Source organism: Rhinoraja longicauda, chromosome 9 (assembly GCF_053455715.1).
Source record: "Rhinoraja longicauda isolate Sanriku21f chromosome 9, sRhiLon1.1, whole genome shotgun sequence".
Lineage (NCBI taxonomy): Eukaryota > Metazoa > Chordata > Chondrichthyes > Rajiformes > Arhynchobatidae > Rhinoraja > Rhinoraja longicauda.
Genome location: NC_135961.1, coordinates 58154582 through 58180546, shown reverse-complemented (window position 1 = coordinate 58180546; position 25965 = coordinate 58154582). Strand labels below are relative to the sequence as shown.

At 46.0% G+C, this 25965-nt stretch overlaps 1 protein-coding gene across 2 annotated transcripts in view; it reads right to left on the bottom strand.

The window, feature by feature from the left end:
- LOC144596785 (ras and Rab interactor 2-like) overlaps positions 1 to 25965 on the bottom strand; it is a 145211-nt gene that overhangs the window by 73921 nt on the left and 45325 nt on the right. Inside the window, exon 1 of one of the 2 annotated variants that reach the window (XM_078405585.1) lies at positions 14629 to 14650. The exons of the other annotated variant lie outside the window; for it this stretch is intronic. The gene's annotated coding sequence lies outside the window, so the exon portion shown is untranslated. Of the gene's footprint in view, positions 1 to 14628; positions 14651 to 25965 lie in introns of those variants that run through there. 2 annotated transcript variants of the gene reach the window in all.

The following is a 25965-nucleotide window of genomic DNA, read 5'->3' as shown; positions in this document are numbered from 1 at the left end:
CACTAGTGGAAACATCCTCTCCACATCCACTCTGTCCAAGCCTTTCACTATTCGCACGCCCGCATGTACTCCCTGTGCTTGCCTGAGTTTTAGCCCTGGTGCTCCAGTTTCCTCTCATATCTCAACAACATGCCGGTAGGTTTTTAAACTTGCCACAGTAGGTTACATTAGGTGTGGGTAAATAGCAAAAACAAAATTCAAAGAGCTTTTAGGGTCATGCACAAAAAAATTGTGAAGCTATTAGGGGGCTGAAATGATGTCGGCCAGAAGCTGAATCCGATGGGCTGAATGGTCTCTATTGTAAGAAGTAAATGACTCTGACAGTGTTATTCAAACAGCTGCAAGGCCTCCTAGAATTCCCGGACCTGTCTCCAATATTTAATATCCCTCCCTGAAGTGCTACAGATTCATGTCACCAGCCCTGTCTCTGGGTGTCCCCCTCCCATCTGTGCTCCAGGATGCTCCTCATCTCCCCCCACCTCCACCACACTTCAGGCTGTCTCCCTGCACCTCCCCGCTCCTCCCCATGCTCAACACAGGATGCCTCTACTGTCTGAAGAAGGGTCTCGACCCGAAACGTCACCCATTCCTTCTCTCCCGAGATGCTGCCTGACCTGCTGAGTTACTCCAGCATTTTGTGAATAAACACCTTCGATTTGTACCAGCATCTGCAGTTATTTTCTTATATTATGCCTCTACTGTGTTCCCCTGCCCCACTTCAACACCACCCAGCCCACTTCCCTGCACCCCCAACCCCCACCCCCTCCCTCCACCGCCCTCCCACCTCCCTCCACCCCCTCCCTCCACCCCGTCCCACATCGCCATCTGCCTCCAAGGAAAGTTATTTGCAATTCCCTGCACGATCTGATTCAGTGACGTCAAGGTACACTAACCGGTTTGGTCGCTTCTTGTTCACTCACACACAAACATAGTACAATGACTCTGCCTCACCCCACCATTGGAAATTTATTCTGGCTCGATAGTGTGCCGGAAATTGTCACCATGGACACTCAACGTTAACAATGTTCAGAATGTTACTTGCTCTTTGCCCAAGCAACTAAGCTTCCTCCTGGGTAAACACCTACCACGTCCCCCCCGAGGAAGCACTTGCACGTCGCATCCTTCACCCTAGCTGATTAACCTTTGCGACTCAAGCGCTGACAGGCAGAGGTGGTTTCCCAGTAAGATGCCTGGATTAGGGGTTATTACCTACAGGGACAGTTCGGCCACACAAGGTGGTTTTTTTCTGGGAATGCCGGAAGTTGCGGGGAGACCTGAAAGAGGTACATAAAACGAGGGGAGGCAAAGATAGGGTAAACTGTCAGAACCTTTCCCCTCACGATGGGAAAAAAACAAACTCTAGAGGGTGTAATGTAAGAAAATAACTGCAGATGCTGGTACAAATCGAAGGTATTTATGCACAAAATGCTGGAGTAACTCAGCAGGTCAGGCAGCATCTCAGGAGAGAAGGAATGGGTGACGTTTCGGGTCGAGACCCTTCTTCAGACTGATGTCAGGGGGGCGGGACAAAGGAAGGATATGGGTGGAGACAGAAAGACAGTGGGAGAACTGGGAAGGGGGAGGGGAAGAGAGGGACAGAGGAACTATCTAAAGTTGGAGAAGTCAATGTTCATACCGCTGGGCTGCAAGCTGCCCAGGCGAAATATGAGGTGCTGTTCCTCCAATTTCCGGTAGGCCTCACTATGGCACTAGAGGAGGCCCATGACAGAAAGGTCAGACTGGGAGTGGGAGGGGGAGTTGAAGTGCTCAGACACCGGGAGCTTTAAGATGAGAGGAGCAAAGTTTAAAGGAGATATGTGGGGCAGGTTTTTGTTTGCACAGAGGGTGCATCTACCTCATTGGTTACCCTCGAACTATCTTTGATCGGACTTTACCTAGCACTAACACTATTCCCTTGTCATATATTTATACACTGTAAACGGCTCGATTGTAATCATGCATTGCCTTTCCGCTGACCGGTTAGGTTGAGGCAGGTACGATAGTGGCATTTAAAAGACTCTTGGATAGGTACATGGACATGTAGGGAATATAGGTCCCGAACTGAAATGCCACCTATCCATGTTCTCCAGAGATGCTGCCCGACCCACTGAGTTACTCCAGCATTTTGTCCTTTTATGTAAACCAGCATCTTTAAGATCACCAACCCCGGCACCACATTCCAGGCACTTCAGTTCAGTTTACTTTATTGCCACATGTACCGAGGTACAGTGAAAAGCCACATTGGGCATCAGGTTTGCAATGCTCAAAGCTGCTGGCGTGTTTTTGTTTGGGCAAGTGACACACAATGCAAATGCTATTCTCTCGTGTAGAAGGGAGGAACTGCAGATGCTGGTTTAAGCTGAAGGTAGACACGAAATGCTGGAGTAACCCAGCGGATCTGACAGCAGCTCTGGAGAAAAAGAATAGGTGTCAGACCTGTTGAGTTACTCCAGCATTTTATGTCTGCTTTCCTTTCATACATGAATGGAAGAGAACAGTGCATCTCACCCAGAAGCCATGACCAGGTTTGTACATGCAATGAAGGCACAATGACAAGAGGGGAGTGTTAGCTCCTGGTGCCAAACACATTATTTTTATAGAGTTCATTCCGCATCAATAGAATGCATGCTGATAACGATTCTGACAGTTCAGTAATTGCATGCCAGGATTGGAAAGAAAAATTTATGGACAAAACATTGCACTTGAAATTCATATCCGGAATTCATTGTACATGGAATATATGATTAAAACACACAGGCACGGAGAAACAAAAATGAGCATTATTTGTATAGCCCACTTTGTTATTTATTGCTTGGATTATACTGAACGCAGCAATTTAAGCTCCAAAATTATACAGCTGTAAAGTCAAGCACACTTTTTTAGCTTCATAAATCCATTAGTGATAATAGCAGAATTAGGACATTCGGCCCATCAAGTCTACTCCACCATTCAATCATGGCTGACCTATCTTCCCCTCCTAACCCCATTCTCCTGATAACCCCTGACAACCGTACTAATCAAGAATCTATCTATCTCTGCCTTAAAAATATCCATTGACTTTGCCTCCAAAGCCGTCTGTGGCAAAGAATTCCACAGATTCACCACCCTCTGACTAGAGAAATTCCTCCTCATCTTCCAAAAGAAACATCCTTTTATTCTGAGGCTATGGCCTCTGGTCCTAAACTCTCCCACTAGTGGAAACATCCTCTCCACGTCCACTCTATCCAGCCCTTTCATTATTCGGTAAGTTTCAATGAGGTCCCCCCCTCATCCCTTCTAAACTCCAGCGAGTAGAGGCCCAGTGCCGTCAAACGCTCATCATGTGTTAACCCACTCATTCCTGGGATAATTCTCGTAAACCTCCTCTGGACCCTCTCCCACGCCCGCATGTCCTTCCTCATGATACGAGGCCCAAAACTGCTCACAATACTCCAAACGAAGTCTGTCCCTTGCCTGAGCTATGAACCGGCGACTTCAAGCCATGCTGACAACAACACTTCCTGATTGCCAAGATGCCAGCAGCTTCTATCTAATTTTGCGCAGCGGTAGAGTTGCTGCCTTACAGCGAATGCAGCGCCGGAGACTCAGGTTCGATCCTGACTACGGGCGCCGTCTGTACGGAGTTTGTACGTTCTCCCCGTGACCTGCGTGGGTTTTCTCCGAGATCTTCGGTTTCCTCCCACACTCCAAAGACGTACAGGTATGTAGGTTAATTGGCTGGGCAAATGTAAAAATTGTCCCTAGCGTGTGTAGGATAGTGTTAGTGTGCGGGGATCGCTGGGCGGCGCGGTCCCGGTGTGCCGAAGGGCCTGTTTCTGCACTGTATCTCTAAATCTAAAAAAAAATCTAAATCTAAAAATTTCACATGGAGCACCTCTGGGTTATAAACATCAGAGAACCAGGGACATAAAAGCAAGCTGGTCACAGAACTTCCTGGGAGCAATTGAACGACGGGTGCAAAGCGAACGGCAACACCGAAGAAACACAACTCCAGGAACTGCTGCTCAAAAATTACCACTGCCAGCCCCTACTTCCACCGGCTATTACAAGCACAGCCATTTCCCAGATTAACCTTGGCATCCTATTACGGGCAGATCACAGAGAGTGACATAATACGCAACAATTGAAGGTTGCAGTACGATTCCTGCAAGTTGCCAAGCAAATTCTTGTGAATGAAAGCAAATATCAAAATTTTCATCATGGTTTAAGTAACGCTGGGAAAGTTCAATGAGAACAAAGTTTGAATGAGAAGATAGACAAGATTCTGTTTTCGCAGATGAAGCTTCTAAAAAAAATTGGATTAATAAGGAAGGAGATTGTTAGTGTTCAATTGAGAACTGCTTTATTAGAAACATAGAAAATAGGTGCACGAGAAGGCCATTTGGCTCTTCAAGCCAGCATCACCATTCATTGTGATCATGGCTGATCGTCCACAATCAGTAACCCGTGCCTGTCTTCTCCCCAAATCCCTTAATTCCGCTGGCCCCTAGAGCTCTATCTGGTGTAAAGTCTGAAGAAGGGTCTCGACCCGAAAGATCACCTATTCCTTTTCTTCAGAGATGCTGCCTGACCCGCTGAGTTACTCCAGCTTTTTGTGTCTACATTCGGTTTAAACCAGCATCTGCAGTTCCTTCCTACATATAAGAAGGATCAATGTAGTATTCAGAATGTGGCCATGCAGTATACATACAATAAATCCCTGGAGAAGTTACCTTCTAGAAAAAGAATCATAACCTTTGAGGCAAGTTTAACATCTACATTTAAAAAAATGTGGATCCAAAATACAAAGCTTACACCAACATAAATCTAATAACAAGGAACTGCAGATGCTGGCTTATCTCAAAGACACAAAATGCTGGACTTCAGCAGCTGAGGCAATATCTCTGGAGAAAATGGATAGGTGAAGGGCGGCACAGTAGCGCAGCGGTAGAGTTGCTGCTTTACAGCGAATGCAGCGCCGGAGACTCAGGTTCGATCCTGACAACGGGTGCTGCACTGTAAGGAGTTTGTACGTTCTCCCCGTGACCTGCGTGGGTTTTCTCCGAGATCTTCGGTTTCCTCCCACACTCCAAAGACGTACAGGTATGTAGGTTAATTGGCTGGGTAAATGTAAAAAATTGTCCCTAGTGGGTGTAGGATAGTGTTAATGTACGGGGATCGCTGGGCGGCACGGACTTGGTGGGCCGAAAGGGCCTGTTTCCGGCTGTATATATATGATATGATATGATATGATATGAAGTGTCAGGTCGTGTCTGAAGAAGGGTCCGGACCTGAAACGTCACCTATCCATGTTCTCCAGAGATGCTGCCTGACCCACTGAGTTACTCCAGCACTTTGTGTCTACCAACATAAATCTGTTCAGCGACTCCCTTTATCTCTCACATTTTCTCTTTAATGTGTGCTATTCAAACTTTATGATTTTAGTTTATGTGCCTAATATTCCGGTGGCACATCAGTAGAGTTTCTGCCTTACAGCGCCAGAGACCCGGGTTCCATCCCGACTACGGGTGCTGTCTGTACAGAGTTTGCACATTCTCCCCGTGACCAGCGTAGGTTTTTCCCGGGAGCTTCGGTTACCTCCCACACACCAAAGACATGCAGGTTTGTAGGCTAATTGGATTGGAAAAATTGTAAATTGAACCTAATGAGTAGTGTACAAAGGGGCGTGGACTCAGTGGCCCAAAGGGCCTGTTTCCTCGCTGTATCTCTAAACACTAAACCAAAAATTCCACATTCTTGCCACATTCTGCACAGGCAGAAAAGGAAAAACCCTCAAACATTTCACAAAATGCTACTGGGAGTCTTGCGAGTTTGGCCAAATGCAGCATCTCGTAATAAGATGCCTTTGATTGCCAAATTTCCAGCTTGCTGCAGTAACGGATGACAGACTGAAACTCAATTTAGAAAACTACGTGCAGAAGATTATACCTAACAATTAGCCATCACAAAGTTTATATCTTAGGACATTGGTAGTGTTTATATGCCTAGTTTTCAAACTATAAAATGGCTTTGTAAATATTTACCAAATAACTTAAATAAACACTCATTAAAATCAACAAAGTAGTATTTATATCCACGAAAGGAAATCTAATTATCTACTTAGAGTTTGCCAATCACACAATGTGACTGTGGTTTGGAACTCAATCCTAGTAGTATTTTAGGTTTTCAGAGTTTAGTTTAGTTATTAGCTTCAAGATGCAGCACAGAAACAGGCCCTTCGGCCCACCGAGTCCGCGCCGCCCAGCGATCCCCGCACATTAACACTATCCTACACGCACTAGGGACAATTTTTACATTTTACCCAGTCAATTAACCTACATACCTGTACGTCTTTGGAGTGTGGGAGGAAACCGAAGATCTCGGAGAAAACCCACGCAGGTCACGGGGAGAACGTACAAACTCCATACAGACGGCGCCCGTAGTCAGGATCGAACCTGAGTCTCAGGCGCTGCATTCGCTGTAAGGCAGCAACTCTACCGCTGCGCCACCGTGCCGCCACTGTTCAACTTTCCAGCTTCATCTTCAGAGTATTAGGAAATCCATCACTGAACTATTACGGGCATGGAAACGGGTGTGAAGGTCACCCTTTGCTCCGTATCCACGAAGCCTAGATAAGAAGGGTTCCGACCCAAAACGTCACCTATTCATTTTTTCCCCAGAGATGCTGCCTCACTCCATCATTTTTGTGTCTCTCTTCCGTATAAACCAGTATCTGCAGTTCCTTCCTACACATTTTCTTTGCTTCCTTTAGTTTTTAGATTTTGGGATACAGTGTGGAAACCGGCATTTTGGCCCACCAAATCCACGCTGACCAGCGATCCCCGTACACGAGCACTAGCCTACACACTAGGGACAATTTACAATTCTTACCGAAGCCAATTAACCTACAAACTTGTATGTCTTTGGAGTGTAGGAAGATAGCGAAGCACCTGGGGAAAACTAATGCAGTCAAGGGGAGAATGTACAAACTCCGTACTGACAGCACCCGTAGTCAAGATCCAAACTGGTTCTCTGGCGCTGTCAAGGAGCAACTTTATCACAGCTCAACCATGCTGCTCCTTTTGTTTAGTTTATTTTAGAGATACAGCGTGGAAACAGGCCACACTGGTCGTCTGGGTAAAGATATATAATCTCACCTCTGTTCTGAATGGCTGACCTCTTATACCATAAATATGACCCCGGCTTCAAAGCACTCCAACGAGTCCGCACTGATCAATGATCGCCCGCACACTAACTCTATCTTACACACTAGGGACAATTTACAGAAGTCAATTACCCTACAAACCTGCATGTCTTTGTGATGCGGGAGGAAACCAAAGCACCCGGAGAAAACAAACCCACGCGGTCAAGGGGAGAACGTACAAACTCTGTGCAGACAGCACCCGTAGTCAGGATCAAACTTGGGGCTCTGGCGCTGGAAGGCAGCAACTCTCCTGCTGCGCCAACGTGCCACATCTTGCCCCAGTTTGCAATGCCAACCCCACCGTTCCGACTGTTCCAGCCCAAAGTCCATCACTCTGCTGCTCCAAATCTGCCAGAATTTTTGCTGCCAAAACAGAGGTAATGTTGACAGATATATTTAAATGCTCTTGGGTTGAAAGGCACAGTTTTGAAGCATGATTTGAACGTGAATGCTGGGTGCACATTATTCATGTCCATTAGAAACCACCAGGGGGCGCCGCACGATGGCTGCCTCGCCAACCATCTGTCTGTCTGCCCTTTTCGAACTTATTTTGTTATTTTTGGTAAGTTTTAAACGTTTGTGTAAATGTTCTCTGGTTTGTTTTATGTGGGGGGTGGGGGAGGGGGTCGGGGAAAACTTTTTGTTCCAATCTATTACCTTGCCGGAGATGCGATTGTTTTCCGGATCGTATCTCCGGTCGCTCTGCGGCCTAACATTGTGGAGCTGGAGGCCTTGCCTGGGTCTGACTTTGAGCCCCACTGCGAGGCCGTGGACTTAACATCTGAGCATGCGGTTCCTTGCCTGGATCGACGCTCCAACGCGGCCTGCGGACTTTAACATCAAGGAGCTCACAGTGTCGGGTTGAGACCGGTCGGGAGCTCCAAGCCGCACAACATTCGACAAGCCTGGACCCGGGGTGGATCGTCCGGCGCGGGGGAGCTGAAATCCCCCCCCCCCCCCCCGATGCAGGAGCTTGATTGCCCCGACGGTGCTGGCTCGAAGGGCCGAATGACCTACTCCTGCACTTATTGTCTATTGACGAGGAAGGGCCGCCGCATGCTACGGGAGTCAAGATCGTCCCGTCAAGGAAAGGTTAGAGGCCCCTGACCGCAGGAGGACAAAGAAGGGAGAGGTTGAACTTTTTTTAATCGCCTTCCATCACAGTGAGGAATGTGGAGGAGTCACTGTGGTGGATGTTCATGATAAAATGTATTTTGTGCGTCCTGTTGCTTTTTGTTGTTATGACTGTGTGGCAAATGACATTCCTCGTATGTTGCAAAACATACTTGTGTAGTGGGCCAAGTAGGCCAAAAGAACGACAAGTAGGCAAGGTTAACAAAAGCGTGTTTACTGTATCTCTGGAACTCCAAAAGGGAATGAGAGTCATGCGGTCCTTGACCTTTATACTCCCGGCCGAAGTCCGCCTCCTTGGCTCGACCCATTCCCGTGCCGAGGGGTCGTGAGTGGTATGGCCCGACCCTCGGGAGCCGCCACACTTGGCTATTAAAGTATTATTGTGATTGTGATTAAGTCACCTAGAAAAATGTCTAGTATTTTATGTTCCACACAGTGGCACAGCTGGTAGAGCTTCTGCCTCTCGGCGGCAGAGGCCTGGGTTCGATTCTGACCTCGGGTGCTGTCTGTGTGCAGTTTGCACGGCCTCTCTTTGACTGCGTGGGTTGCTCCTGTTTCCGCCCACGTTCCAATGATGTGCGGGTTGGCCGGTTAATTGGCCCTCGGTAAAATTAGTAAAATCGCTCCCTAATGATGTGTTGGGAGTGGGTGAGAGAGTGGGATAGCATTGAATTAGTGCAAAAAGGGTGATCAATGGTCAGTGTGGACTCGGTGGGCCGAAGAGCCTGCCTCCATGCTGTATCACAAAATTAAAACTGAACCTAAACCAAAAGCTAAACCAAGAACCAAACCAAAAACTAAAGCATGGAAGCGATCAATGGGTCTCACTCTGTCCAGATTCCCACCTCATTCTTCCCAGTTTCAGAGAAAATTTCACAGTATCCTCAAAGTCCAGGACTGATTCTGAAACACACGATAGGATTTGGAAAGCTGATTTAGACAATAGACTATAGACAATAGGTGCAGGAGTAGGCTATTCGGCCCTTCGAGCCAGCACCCCCTTTCAATGTGATCACGGCTGATCATTCACAATCAGTGCCACGTTCAGAACTAGCCATTTCCCTTGCATAACCCCTGCATCCCCTCCTACTCCATCCCTCCCCAACCCAAGTCGTTGTTCCAGCTTCAGTCATCTTGTTGAGTCTCATTGTCTGTAACTCGTTTTCACCTAGCCCATAGTTAACAATGGCCCGTTTGCTTTATCATCGTTACTGTTTTTCACATCTTTCATTCATTTGTTCTGTATCGCTCTCTATCACCGTCTATATCTCTCATCTCCCTTTCCCCCGACTCTCAGTCTGAAGAAGGGTCTCGACCCGAAACGTCACCGATTCCTTTTCACCAGAGATCCTGTCTGGCCCGCTGAGTTACTCCAGCTTTGTGTGTCTATCTGAACCATTTTTTTCAGCAGGTTATCCACCCAGCTCTTATTTTGGGTTTATGCTCTCTTGTTCTGCGCTTGAAACCGTTTCCCACGACCCATCCCAGCAAAACCTTTGATCGTTTCGAGTGCCCCATACACATTCAACTTTGGCCCACTGGTCTCTGACCCTGCATCTTGTGATATGCATGTGACACATTCTTACTGCTGGGCACTTGGACAACTGGCAACCACCTTAAAGAAAGATAGTACCTTTCGTCATCAGAAATCTCCCCATAAAAACTAAATTCAGCATTTGTGTGAAAGCTTTCGATTGTTGTGTGAGACCCCCCCCCCCCCCCCACCACTATGAAAAGCCAGGAACACAAGCAGCACACACAAACTAAATCCCAATCGTTTTATTACAAAGTTTAAACATCAGAGATGGCCACCGGTCGTTTGATGCAGAAAAAACTCACCAAGGAAGGCCAGTTTCTATATTTCCAAATCTTACTATACCCTGTGTAGGAAGGAACTGCAGATGCTGGTTTAAACCAAAGATAGACCTTTCAGGTCTAGACCCTTCTTCAGACCCTGTAATTATGCCCTGTTGTAAATTTTGTATACCTGCATTAGTTATAATCCAAGCCAATAATTTCTTCTAATTATGTTGAAAACAAATCCCCAAAATTATTTTTCTCTATCATTATGATTAAAAAATATATATTTAGAATCAGCGATTTACGGTACAGAGTCGAGCCCTTCGGCCTAACTCGTCCATACTGACCAAGTTGTCTACTTGAGTTAGGTCCCATTTACGGCAAAGTTATTGTAACGTTACCTGCTATTCAGCATACTGCTTCTGCAAGGGAACTCAAAATTGAAATACACATTTATTAACTTCTTTTTGCGATACTTGCCATTTTGGTAAATATGGGTCAGATTAAACATTGGAGCCTTTGCAAATCAGCAACTAGAATGATGAAAACAAGGGTGGCAAGGTGGTGCATCGGTAGAGCCACTGCCTCAAAGCGGCAGGAACGCTGGATCAATCCTGACCTCAGGTGCTGTGTGAGTTTGCATGTTCTCCCTGCGACCGTGTAGGTTTTCTCCAGTTGCTCCGGTTTCTTCCCAAAGACATGCAAGTTTGCAGGTTAATTGGCTTCTGTAAATTGCCCATAGTGTGTAGGATGTGAAAGTGGGATAAAATAGTGGGCGGCACGGTGGCGCAGTGGTAGAGTTGCTGCCTTACAGCGAATGCAGCGCCGGACTCAGGTTCGATCCTGACTACGGGCGCCGTCTGTACGGAGTTTGTACGTTCTCCCCGTGACCTGCGTGGGTTTTCTCCGAGATCTTCGGTTTCCTCCCACACTCCAAAGACGTACAGGTTTGTAGGTTAATTGGCTGGGCAAATGTAAAAAATTGTCCCCAGTGGGTGTAGGATAGTGTTAATGTGCGGGGATCGCTGGGCGGCGCGGACCCGGTGGGCCGAAGGGCCTGTTTCCGCGCTGTATCTCTAAATCTTAAAAATCTAAAATCTAAAAACACACATTTAAGAATTCATTACTTGTTCAAACTTCTAATACATATTTATATTTTTGGTGCAATTTTTTGATGTTTGGTGAAGTTTATAAATGTAACATTCTTTCTGTAGAAGTTGGCAATAACTGTTTAAATGCACAACTGATTCTAAACTGGAAAAGTCGTCAACTTTCTCACTTCTGTTCACCGGAGGTATAATTTTCCATGTTGTACCCAATCCAACCTTTGGTGCATGCCGTCTGAAGGGAGAGACTAATGATCTTTTCAGAGTTCTGTCTATGCCATTAGTGTTGGGTCGGTACAGTACAGCATGGACAAGGTAACGTCTTACTGGCTGTGGGGAAGCACGTCACGTCTTTCTGCTGCCACTAGTTTGAGCGAACTTTTAACCTCTGTGTCATGTACAGTACAATGGATGAAGTTCCAAACATAATGCTCAGTTGGGAGTCAAGGGCAAGTCACAACACTGGACTTGAGAATGATCAGCCATGATCACATTGAATGGCGGTGCTGGCTCGAAGGGCCGAATGGCCTCCTCCTGCATCTATTGTCTATTGACTTTTCATAGGAAGAGCAACACAGTTGTTGTAGAGCTGCTGCCTTACAGCGCCATGTCAAAACCACAAATCTACCTAACACTCTCATAATGTTATTCTGACCATTTTAAAAAGGCACCAATCAATTTTAAATGGGTCAAGCATTTGGGCAGCACGGTGGCGCAGCGGTAGTGTTGCAGCCTTACAGCGAATGCAGCGCCGGAGACCCGGGTTCGATCCCGACTACGGGTGTTGTCTGTGCGGAGTTTGTACGTTCTCCCCGTGACCTGCGTGGGTTTTCTCCGAGATCTTCGGTTTCCTCCCACACTCCAAAGACGTGCAGGTTTGTAGGTTAATTGACTGGGTAAATGTAAAAAATTGTCCCTAGTGGGTATAGGATGGTGTTAATGTGTGGGGATCGCTGGTCGGCGCGGGCCCAGTGGGCCGAAAGGGCGTGTTTCCAAGCTGTATCTCTAAACCCTTGCCTCGTAATACTGTCACAGGGGATTGTTAATTTATCGGAGCACTTCCTAGCAATTGCCTGCTCTTGTAGCGGCACATCCTGCATTAGCGATAAATCATCAGAAAACCTAAAACAATAGCAAGGTTTCAGGGGAACAGGGGCTGATGAAAAGATAGACACAAAGTGCTGGAGTAACTCAGTGGGTCAAGGTAGCATCTCTGGAGAAAAAGGATGGGTGACGTTTTGGGTCAGGACCCTTCTTCAACGTGAAAGTAAAGGGGAGGGAACCAGAAGTAAGAAAATGCCAGAACGAAGCTGGGCCATCAACAGATGGTCAAGGAAGGGTGGAGCCCATAAAGACACATTGTTGGCTGGGGAAGAGGTAATGTGAAGGGATTGTGGACGATCAGCCAATGAATGGCGGTGCTGGCTCGAAGGGCCGAATGGCCTCCTCCTGCAGCTATTTTCTATGTTTCTATGATACAAGGATGCGAACAGTGGAACTAGTAGGACCACTAGGATGGGGAGGGGGAGGGGGAGTGAGGGAATGCAGGGGTTACTTGAAATTAGAGAAATCAATGTTCATACCGCTGGGGTGTAAGCTGCACAAGCGAAATATGAGGTGGTGACCCTCCAATTTGCACGTGGCCTCATTCAGACAGTGGAGGAGGCCCAGGACAGAGGTCAGTGTGGGAATGGGAGGGGGGAGTTAATAAGTTTGGCAACCGGGAGATCACGTAGGCCCAGGCGGAATGAGCGTAAGTGTTCAGCGAAACGATCGCCCAGTCCCTGTTTGGTCACGCCAATATATAGAAGACAATGCCGAGAACAGCGGATACCGTTGATGAGTTTGGAGGAGGTGCAAGTGAACCTCAGGTGAGATTAAAACTTGGTTTTCCATTAGCAAAAAAACATAGTGCTGGAGGAACTCTGGGCTGCAATATTAGCATTGCAGTGGAACAAATTACCGATGCAGTAACGTCAGTTCATCTACAGGCACAACATTAAGCTGGCATCGAGTCGGCATATACCCATAAAAACATAATTGTACTGCCTACACCTTCAATAGTTTCTGTTTTGCGTAGAATATGTGGCACAAAACCAAGTTACTTGGCTCGAAGATCGACACAAAATGCTGGAGTAACTCAACGGGACAGGCAGCATCTCTAGAAAGAAGGAATGGGTGACCTTTGAAGAAGGGTCTCGGCCCTTCTTCGGACTGACGTTTCAGGTCGAGACCCTTCATCAGCCTGGCCCGCTGAGTAACTCAAGCTTTTTGTGTCCATCTGCGGTTCAAACCAGCATCTGCACTTCCTTCCTACAGAAGTTACATGGCTCAACAGATTTGTGCACAATTCATTATTACGAGTTAGGACTTGACCAAGAGTACCTTGTGGGGTAAGGTCACGATATTTTTATCTCTTTCTCGCTGAGGCTCAAGAATTTTCTTTAATGCAGAGACAGATCGCAATCCAAAAAACACGGTGGTTTCAGAAGAGCGAGGCTTTTACTGGACATCAACCAACAACACTGTGCAGCTGCCTACACTGACTCCTCTTTCATTAGCCCAAAATACTCCACGGGGAAATCAGCTTTCCATTAAGATTGTAACCGTTAGAAAAGGGAAAACAAATACACGCCAAATATTTCTAGCAAAATACTGATTGTCACCTCTCTAAGTTCGCCACATGGTCATAAATTATTTTTAATTTAAAAAGTATTCTGCAAGCTAATCCATCCATAAACACCCCTGATTAAAACAAACATACATAGATGGCACATTACCTCATATGATCGCAAGACGTTGAAGAGGCATGCAAAACAATGTTCTCTAAACCGGCCTGTGGGTTTACAACTGTACCGTGTGTGAAGTCGACTCAATTAAACTCTCACTTGTGTACATCATGCAAAAAGGTAAACCACAGATCCACAGTACTTTCAGCATTTTCTTTGTTTCGGATTTCCAGCATCCACAGGTATTTTGCTTTTGCATCAACAAATTCTGACCGACTCTGTTACAACAACAACTTCCATTCACATGTAGTAAACCAACCCGAGTTACTTCACTGGAGCATTTCCAAACCAAAGGCTGAATTGCAATAACGTTAAAATGAAGTCTTCATCGTTTTAACCATAGATGTTCATTTAACACATGCTTTGGCCTCTTCCTGCGATAACCCTGGTTTCTCACAAACCAAACTTAAAAAATATCACACGTTTGTCACGGGCTGCAACAGGGACATAGATTATTACAAAGACTTGCCGATGAAGTCACAAGAGCACGCGGAAAGAAGAGGTGAGTTTGGAAGACAGATTAACCAGGTAGTCTGTCTCCTTTGAGTAAGTGGCTACATGAAACATTGACAGCAGTTTAGTCGCAAGAACAAGCAAGTGCTCCAAGCACACTTACCTAAAGCAGCTCTGGACAATTTAAACAGGAGTATGTCAGACGCAGCATTCCTTACAGGGCTCAGACATTCACGGAAACAAAGCAAGGTACCCGCCCATGTATCCTGTGTATTGCTCTCCAGATTCCCACAGCCAGTCTCTCTACGGGGCGAGCCAATGGGAGGAAAATAACTTCCGCAGGGCCGGCTGTGCAATGAAGTCATTTACTGGAACGTTGGGCCAACTATCAAACAACTTTGTCGTTTGCCAGTGGACTCCTGTCTGGTATCGAACCAAACATTATTTACGTTCAGACTGCTGGTTAATGGGGGGGGGTCGCTTGGGAATTTCAGCAAAATAGAAATAGATTCTGCAATAGGCTTTAGCAGCTTTAAAGTTCCGCTTTGTTTCTGTTCACTCACACCAACTACTCCCGTTCACCTTTCACTGAATGGCTTCATCAAACATTCAGCCCATCGGTTCAGCAAACCGGGCCTTCATAAGTCACAGAGGTAGAAGGCAGCCATTCGGCCCATCGAGTCTACTCTGCCATTCAATCATGGCTGATCTATCTCTCCCTCACAACCCCATTCTCCTGCCTTCTCCCCATCACCCCAAGCACCCTTACTAATCAAGTATCTGGCAATCTACATCTTAAAATGACGTAGATTCAATGACGGCCTCCACAGCCGTCTGCGGCAATCAATTCCACAGATTCATCACCCTCTGACTAAAGAAATTCCTCATCTCCTTTCTAAATGTACGTCCTTTTATTCTGAGGCTATGCCCTCTCGTTCTAGACTCTCCCGCTAATGGAAACATCCTCTCCACATCCACTCTATCCAAGCCTTTCACTATTCAGTAAGTTTCAATGAGATCCCCCCCTCATCCTTCTAAACTCCAGCGAGTAGAGGCTCAGTGCCATCAAATGCTCATCATACGTTAACCCAATCTTCCCCGTGATCATTCTTGTAAACTTGGGCAGTGGTAGAGTTGCTGTCTTACACCAAATGCAGCGCCGGAGATCCGGGTTCGATCCTGACTACGGGTGCTGTCTGTACGGAGTTTGTACGTTCTCCCCGTGACCTGCGTGGGTTTTCTCCAGGATCTTCGGTTTCGTCCCACACTCCAAAGGCGTACGGGTTTGTAGGTTAATTGGCTTGGTAAATGTAAAAATTGGCCTTAGTGTGCGCAGGATAGCGTTAATATGTGGAGATCGCTGGTCGGCGCGGACCCGGTGGGCCGAAGGGCCTGTTTCCACACTGTATCTTTAAACTAAACTAAAATCTCCTCTGGACCCTCTCCAGTGCCAGCACACCCTTCCTCAGATATGTCCTCACCCTGTCAGAGATGTTCTCTTTGTCCAAAACATCCCTCCCCCCAATCTCACGATAACTGAGTTTGTAATCTCACATCTAATGAAGGGGGCCTTTGACCTAAACCATTAACTCTGCATTTTCTTTCCCACAGATGATGCCAAACCTGTTCCGCGTTTCAATAGACAATAGACAATAGACAATAGGTGCAGGAGTAGGCCATTCAGCCCTTCGAGCCAGCACCGCCATTCAATGCGATCATGGCTGATCACTATCAATCAGTACCCCGTTCCTGCCTTCTCCCCATACCCCCTCACTCCGCTATCCTTAAGAGCTCTATCCAGCTCTCTCTTGAAAGCATCCAACGAACTGGCCTCCACTGCCTTCTGAGGCAGAGAATTCCACACCTTCACCACCCTCTGACTGAAAAAGTTCTTCCTCATCTCCGTTCTAAATGGCCTACCCCTTATTCTCAAACTGTGGCCCCTTGTTCTGGACTCCCCCAACATTGGGAACATGTTATCTGCCTCTAATGTGTCCAATCCCCTAATTATCTTATATGTTTCAATAAGATCCCCCCTCATCCTTCTAAATTCCAGTGTATACAAGCCCAATCGCTCCAGCCTTTCAACATACGACAGTCCCGCCATTCCGGGAATTAATCTAGTGAACCTACGCTGCACGCCCTCCATAGCAAGAATATCCTTCCTCAAATTTGGAGACCAAAACTGCACACAGTACTCCAGGTGCGGTCTCACCAGGGCCCGGTACAACTGTAGAAGGACCTCTTTGCTCCTATACTCAACTCCTCTTGTTACGAAGGCCAACATTCCATTGGCTTTCTTCACTGCCTGCTGAACCTGCATGCTTCCTTTCATTGACTGATGCACTAGGACACCCAGATCTCGTTGAACTCCCCCTCCTCCTAACTTGACACCATTCAGATAATAATCTGCCTTTCTATTCTTACTTCCAAAGTGAATAACCTCACACTTATCTACATTAAACTGCATCTGCCATGTATCCGCCCACTCACACAACCTGTCCAGGTCACCCTGCAGCCTTATTGCATCTTCCTCACAATTCACACTACCCCCCAACTTAGTATCATCTGCAAATTTGCTAGTGGTACTTTTAATCCCTTCGTCTAAGTCATTAATGTATATCGTAAATAGCTGGGGTCCCAGCACCGAACCTTGCGGTACCCCACTGGTCACTGCCTGCCATTCCGAAAGGGACCCATTTATCCCCACTCTTTGCTTTCTGTCTGTCAACCAATTTTCTATCCATGTCAGTACCCTACCCCCAATACCATTTGGTGTAACGGAGAGGATGAGACGGAGCTTCTTCCCACAGGCCAGCAGGACTGTCAACTTTTATAACCCCAGAGACTAAATTTTTGTCGACACTAATAGTAACTTATTAACTTTATTTATATGCTGTAACTGTAATTCTTTTTTGTGCACAACCCGCAGGCATTGCCACTTTCATTTCACTGCACATCGTGAATGTGTATGTGACAAATAAATTTGACTTGACGACTTGAGTAGGCCACTCGGCCCCTCAAGCCTGGCCTGCCATTCAATATGACCACGCTGCCCCTCAATGCCTCTCTGTGCCAATTCCCCATCGTCCTCCATTCTTCAAATATTTATCTTCCTCCGCCTTAACTATTTCCATTGATCTGGCTGCCACCAAGATAGGGTCCCAACCTGAAACATCACCCATTTCTTCTCTTGAGAGATGCTGCCTTGGTCCCTCTGAGTTACTCCAGCATTTTGTGTCTACCATGTAAAAAGAAACATTGGTGCACCAAAGATACGCAGGATGGTAGGTTTATTGGCCACTAAATTTCCCCCGTGTGTATAGGTGTTAGTATCTGGAGCGTGTTGATGGGAATATCAGGGTGGTAGTGGTGTTGGAAGAGTTGGTTGGAGCTAAAAAGTACTGGGGTTGCTCCGTGACCTGGCATAGAATCACTGGGCCAAATGGCCTCCTTCAATGTGGGAAACATATGGCGTATTAACTGAAAACGTTCATGTAATCCAGCTAAATTCCAGGTTTGGCCCTTTGTGTTCGTGAGTTACAATAAGCTATGACATAAGACACTGCATTTAAATTAATCACTCTTGGATTAGGTTGGAGGGCAATGTTCCAATTGCTGATCCCTTAACAGACAAGCCCTGCAGGAAATATGATCTTCAGTATCAGGTGACAACAGAATGAGTTTAAGCTGCAATACACCGCACAGTCTGAAGAAAAGGTATCGACCTGAAACGTCACCCCTTCCTTCTCTCCAGAGATGCTGCCTGTCCCGCTGAGTTACTCCAGCTTTTTGTGTCTACCTTCAGTTTAAACCAGCACCTGCAGTTCCTTCGTACACAACAACTCACACTCACTGAGTTTCACTGGTCAAGGTTAGTAATAGACGCTTCCACAAGGTACTGGGTCACAACCAACATCTTTGGAATTCAAACCCAATGAGTCTTTAAACAGGGATTGACACAAGGAATGGGCCATCTCTCCAGAGATGCTGCCTGTCCCGCTGAGTTACTCCAGCATTTTGTGTCCATCTTCGGTTTAAACCAGCATCTGCAGTTCCTTCATACTCATTAAACAGGGAATAAGCTGGTAACCATCAGAAACACTCATGGATGTCTGTACAATAATTTAAAAGTTGCCATGCGCGCATATTATAAACATGCCAGTGTGGCAGCTCCCAAAGGTCTGGGGGGGGGGTACTATGGCGGCTCCCAAGGGTCGGGCCATACTTCTACCGACCCCTCGGCACGGGAATGGACCAGTCCAGGGAGGCGGTCCGGGACCAGGTATATAAGGACAAGGTTTGGGCGCCAAGCCATTCCGGCAGACTAGACCCGTCTGATACCTGTTATACAATAAAATATACCTTCTCGAAATACCTGGCTCCTTGCCTTTATCGACGCGCTACACCAGATGATTAAATAAACATCATTGTTTCAAGTATGCCCAGCATTAAAAGTAGACGAGAAATGGATACTTTTAATACCTTTGCACCTTTCCTAGAGATGCTGGCGACAAAACATTTTATAAATCTTATACTTTATTAAATGCTATCTTAAAATTAAGCTAAACTACTTACCCTGTCAACTTTTCGTTGACCAATTATGTTTGGTCCATAAAGCAGATCTTAAATGGTGTTTCTTTTTGGGCAATAAGGAAACTTATCCAAGTAGTAATGATACATCAGGAAATATTGTAATTTAGGTACTCATTAGGCAATTAGCTTCAATGTGATGTATTCCTTGAGGGCAGTGATTTTTGTTAAACTTTATAGAGTCAGAGTCAAAGAGTGATACAGTGTGGAAACAGGCCCTTCGGCCCAACTCGCCCACACCCGTCCCAGCTACCCGAGTCCCACTTGCCTGCGCTTGGTCCATAACCCTCCAAACCTGTCCTATCCATGTACCTTCCATCAGAAAATTAAAAAAAATAACTTTGATAATTAGATAATTAAATAATTATGTTTGAAAATACATTTTTTGGAAGACTAAAATCCATCGTTATTGATTTTACCATTTTATTGATGATCCATCGTCAGCCATTTTACCAATCAATTTAATAGCATCGATTTACGGTTTCCTTCACACTTTGAAAAAAATCTGCTTATCCTCTGAAATGTAATCACTTCATGCTTATCTTTACATCAAAAGTAATGACATGGTGCGAATACTCGAACCTTACCAAAGCTAACTCATGCTCCATTAGAACGGAGATGAGGAAAAACTTTTTCAGTCAGAGAGTTGTAAATCTGTGGAATTCTCTGCCTCAGAAGGCAGTGGAGGCCAATTCTCTGGATGCTTTCAAGAGAGAGCTAGATAGAGCTCTTAAAGATAGCGGAGTCCGGGGGTATGAGGAGAAGGCAGGAACGGGGTACTGATTGTGAATGATCAGCCATGATCACATTGAATGGCGGTGCTGGGTCGAAGGGCCGAATGGCCTACTCCTGCACCTATTGTCTATTGTCTATTGTCCATTTATAAAATGTCCTCACATCCAATTTTTCATAAAATCTTAGTAGGAACTCTTTCTCTTTTCAATTAGATGTTAAACCTCATCCAAAGCCGATGTCAATCCACCCAAAGTGCTCATCCACATTTACCTTGTCTCTTTCATTACCCTTACCCAATGTTCATTTAGTTTTGCCTTCCAGGTTGTCACGTGATGTATTGAAAACATCGAGAGGGAGTTGAGTTTTCGTGGGAACCAAACATCGTTCAGAACCAGACAGAATACCAGGTAAAGTCAGGTGGCAGAAAGATTAGGTCAAAATTCACCTGCTCCTCATCAAAAATCCAACATTCACCTTACAACCGATCTCTGATTCCTTTTTATACTACATGCCAAAATCAACTTAACTTGCCTTTGAATGTTATATGTATTCACCATTTATTCTGGGAGCTTGTTCAATGGAGATATTGTTTGCCTGTTGAAGTCATGCCCTGACTTACATCCCCTCCAGTCCAGGCCTTGTCTTCTCTCCCTACTGCTCTGGTGAACTACCGTTCATGCTCTATATTAACCTAGGCTTAGCTCTTCCTTACAAAGAAACGATACACTGCACAAAGAGAACTTCAGCGTGATCAATTTCACACAGAAGGCCAAGGATCAGGGCTGTTGCTTTCCGGTTTTTACAAAAAAGGCATCACCAGTAGAGAAACAAATTTTACATAATACAACAAAATAGGCAAGCTTCCAATTAGTACAAAGAGCATTGTATTCAAAGACATGGGCATTCCCACGACTCACCGGTCACCATTGGTCCCCCTGGTCACCAATGGTCAAAGTGGATCTGCATCACGCATTACAATCGCTCCACGCCTTTGAACCTTTAGTCCAACAGCAGCATTATCATGTATCTGTACTCTGAGGATGGCGTGATTGCAACCATGTCCAGTACTTCCACTGAAGATAGACACAAAATGCTGGAGTAACTCAGCGGGACCGGCAGCACCTCTGGATAGAAGGAATAGGTGACATTTTGGGTTGAGACTTTTCTTCAGACTGAGAGTCAGGGGAGAGGGAGATACAGAGATATGGATGGGTAAGGTGTGGCAACGAGAGATCAAAGCGGATGAAGTTCAAGGAAGATGTAGAATAGATCACCTGACTGGTTAGCGCGCAACAAAAGCTTTTCAATGTACCTCAGTACATCAGAGCAGAATTAGGCCATTCGGCTCATCAAGTCTACGCCATTCAATTATGACTGATCTATCTCTCCCTCCTAACCCCATTCTCCTGCCTTCTCCCCATAACCCCTGACGCCCGTACAAATCAAGAATCTATCTATATCTGCCGTAAAAATACCAATTGACTTGGCTTCCACAATCTTCTGTGGCAAGGAATTCCAGATTCGTCACCCTCTGACTAAAGAAATTCCTCCTCATCTCCTTCCTAAGGGAACGTCCTTTAATTCTGAGGCTATGACCTCTAGTCCTAGACTCTCCCACTAGTGGAAACATCCTCTCCACATCCACTCTATCCAAGCCTTTCACTATTCGGTACTTTTCAATGAAGTCCCCCCCCTCATTCTTCTAAACAGGCCCAGTGCCGACAAACACGATTGAAACATTTGCCTTCACAACAGCAACTATGGCCATTCCCTGCAAGGCCTTGTGTGGAATCTGGAGCCCTGAAACGGGCCATTAGGCACAACAGATCCATGCTGCCAGAAATAAAAACAGATCAATGGAGACAAAAGTAAGAGCAGAGGGAGGTGGTGAGTTTATAATGGGGATCAAGAGCAGTTAAACAGACACTTTCCATTGGCCCTCACCAAAGAGAACACAAATAGTTGCTGATGTGAAGGAAAATGTTTTACAGTTACTTTGTGTTTAGACGGAAAAGGAGCTAAAAGGAAATTAGCAATAGATAGAAATGCTGGAGGAATTAATGGGACCGAAATCCAGAAAAGCCTCAGAGAACTAAAAGAGCTTTCCATAGAAACAATGAATGCTTTGGTTATCATCTAACCAACATTCTATAGATTATGAAGATGGAAGAGTGCCAAATTTAAACATACTGTTTACAAAAGGAGGAAGAGAGCATACAGGGAACTATAGACTGTTCAGTCCAACATCAGTCGTAAGAAAAGTACAAGAAACCAGAAGAATGAGGGAGGTGAGAACAGAACACCTAGCACGACCCAATCCTTCTCTCCAGAGATGCTGCCTGTCCCGCTGAGTTACGCCAGCATTTTGTGTCTATCTTCCTAGAAAATATCCACAGGATTAGATAAAGTCAACATGGATTAGTGAAAGAGAAATCGTGTTTGACAAACTTACTGGAGTTTTCGAGATAAGGAAGAACTATTAGTGATGGCATTTTTGGATGCAAGAGATTAATATGCAAAGCTATACACATAGGTTGACACAGAAAATTGGCTGATAGTCTACAGCAGAGAAGGAACAAATTGGTCTTATTTAGGGTGACAGGCAGAGACTAGTGGATACCCACGGATCACCAAATGTTATATACCTACGTTCGCTAACTATATATTGTTAATATATAATTAATATTTATATGTGTAGGAAAATAACTGCAGATACTGGTACAAATCGAAGGTATCACAAAATGCTGGAGTAACTCAGCGGGTCAGGCAGCATCTACTGAGGGAAGGAATGGGTCGAGACCCTTCTTCAGACTGATGTCAGGGGGGCGGGACAAAGAAAGGATATAGGTGGAGACAGGAAGACAGTGGGAGAACTGGGAAGGTGGAGGGGAAGAGAGGGACAAAGGAGCTATCTAAAGTTAGAGAAGTCAATGTTCATACCGCTGTAAGCTGCCCAAGCGAAATATGAGGTGCTGTTCCTCCAATTTGCGGTGGGCCTCACTATGACACTGGAGGAGGCCCATGACAGAAAGGTCAGATTGAGAGTGGGAGGGGGAGCTACCAGACCACTGTCGGCAGGCACTCACCACTGCTGACCGGGAGCACCCCACAAGCCTTGCCGTTTCAGAGATGCTCTGACCCAGTCGTCTGACCATAACAATTTGGCCCTTGTCAAAGTCGCTCAGGTCTTTTACTCCTGCCCATTTCTCCTGCATCCAACACATCAACTTCAAGAACTGACTGTTCACTTGCTGACTAATATATCCCACCCCTTGACAGGTGCCATTGTGCCAAGATAACCAATGTTATTCACTTTGCCTGGCAGTGGTCATAATGTTTTGGCTGATCGGTGTACATCAAAACAAACAGTGTTCACCCACACAATTTTTAAGAAGTTCGGACTTTCTCAACTCTCTTGGATTTCAGATACCTCCCAGATGCTGACCCCTTCGTTGATGGCAAAACATCCTTACTCGTCAGCCTATTTAAGCTTCTAGTGAGCCTGGATTAACACCTCCCTTTTCCTGACATGTGGTGCCCAGAGCCGAACACAATACTCCGGCGAAGGTCAAACTTGTTAGTCATGAAGGCTCATCCTGACTTCCCAGCTCTTGAACACTCTGCTTCTATTTATAAATGCCAGGATCCTGTCTGCTTCTCTTTAACCGCTTCCTCGGTATGCATTGGTTGTAAACAGGCCGGATGCAGGTTTCTAAAGAAAGCTTTACAATAGAGTCACAGAGATACAGAGTATGGAGGGGCAGGAGCTGCTTTATGCCCTCCTCGTCCACCCTGGGTAGTTCTATGGAACTGGCAAAATTTGCAGCATAGCGTCAACTACGGCACTCTGAAGCACCAATTGCCACTTTTGATTGTTGTAGTTGACATACGAAAGAAAGATGGAGTATGGAAACAGGTCCTTCGGCCCAACTTGCCCACAGCAGCCAACATGTCCCTGCTACACTAGTCCCACCTGCTTGCATTTGGTCCATATCCCTCCAAACCTGTCCTATCCATGTACCTGTCTAACTGTTTCTTCAACGTTGGGTTAGTCCCAACCTCAACTACCTCCTCTGGCAGCTTGTTCCATACACCCACCACCCTTTGCGTGAAAAAGTTACCCCTCAGATTCCTATTAAATCTTGTCCCCTTCACCATAAACCTATGTCCCCTGGTACTCGATTCACCTTACTGGGCACGAGACTCTGTGCGCCTACACGATTGATTCCTGTCATGATTTTATACACCTCAATAAGATCACTCCTCATCCTCCTGCGCTCCAAGGAATAGAGTCCCAGCCTACTCAACCAACCCCTATAGCTCAGACCCTCTAGTCCTGGCAACATCCTCATTAATCTTTTCTGAACCATACAATGTGACTTCTAGAGACAAGAAACAGCAGGTGCTGAAATCTGAAGCAAAACATAAAGCGCTGGAGTAACTCAGTGGGTCAGGCAGCATCTATGGAGGGGATGAGTCTGAAGAAGGGTCCCGACCTGAAATATGGCTGAAACAATGAGACTTACACTTGCAAAAACAAGCATGAAGGGCGGCACGGTGGCGCAGCGGTGGAGTTGCTGCCTTACAGCGTCAGAGACCCAGGTTCAATCTGACCACGGGTGCTGTCTGTACGGAGTTTGTACGTTCTCCCCGTGACGCGTGGGTTTTCTCCAAAATCTTTGCTTTCCTCCCACACTCCAAAGACGTCCAGGTTTGCAGGTTAATTGGCTTGGGTTTGTATACTTGGAATAAGTGTAAATTGTCCCTAGTGCGTGTAGGCTTGTGTTGATGTGCTGGTCGGTACGGACTCGGTGGGCCGAAGGGCCTGTATCTCTAAACTAAACTAAACTACGTTACCAAGAGGGCGAGAGAGCAAAATGCAGATTTAGTATCTGTGCAGCTGAGATGCAGTCATTACTGACGAAAATTGGGGAAGACAAGAAGCTAGGGATGGGGGTATGCAGAGGTTGTGTGAAGCCATTAGAGGTATTGAATGGGATCCATTGTTTTGGCATCTAGCAGCAACACGTTCCCACATCAAATATTTAATGGTGATGCAAGATTCCTTGCATGCAAGGAGCAATTTTTTTTTTTTTTGCCAAACCAAATAAATCTCTTATTTTATAGAAACATAGAACTGCTGATGCTGGTTTATACCAAGGATAAACACAAAGTGTTGGAGTAATTCAGCAGGTCAGGCAACGTCTTTGGAGAAAAAGGATGGGGTGACTTTGCGGGTCGGGACCCTTCTTCAGACTCAAGAAGTCTCTTGTTTTATATACTGACTTGGATTGCCATTGAATACAAATTACATCACCACGTTGGCTCTGCTGATAACGAGGAACAAATTGACAAATTGAGACACATGGCACTTTTTACTCCTGGCATTAAACCCAAAAATCATTTTTGTGCATCTGATGCTACATCTACACATTTCCTCATGCAATTTCTACATCGTCACATCTGCTCTTAATTTTGCTGTCCCATGTCATAGAAACATAGAAAATAGGTGCAGGAGTAGGCCATTCGGCCCTTCGAGCCTGCACCGCCATTCAATATGATCATGGCTGATCATCCAACTCAGTATCCTGTACCTGCCTTCTCTCCATACCCCCTGATCCCTTTAGCCACAAGGGCCACATCTAACTCCCTCTTAAATATAGCTAATGAACTGGCCTCAACAATGAACTGGCCTCAACTCAGAAGATGTCATCATCTTTCTTCAGTAAATGTGGTCCCCCCACGCTTCTCTGGGTAGAGCCGTGATCTGTGTCACCTCTGTGTCCCGCAGCTCTGCTCTCGCTCCTCCCCCCCGCCCCCCCCCCCCCCCACCCACCCCCCAGATTGACAAGGGTAGAGTTCTCTGGTCCTCACCCTTCACTCCACCCTCCCCCGCATCCAACACATCATTCTCTGACGTTTCCACCACCTACAACGCGATCCCATCACCAGTCACATCTTCCCATCCCTACCCCTCTCCGCTCACCATGGAGATCCCTCCCTCCAAAACTCCATGGTTCGCTGATCCCTTCACTCCCAACCCCCACCCCCTCCCCAGGCACTTTCCCTGCGATCCTTTTGTCTTCTTTGGTCTTCCTTTGTCACGTACTCCACACATCTTATCGAAACGTATAAGATTATTAAGGGGTTGGACACGTTAGAGGCAAGAAAC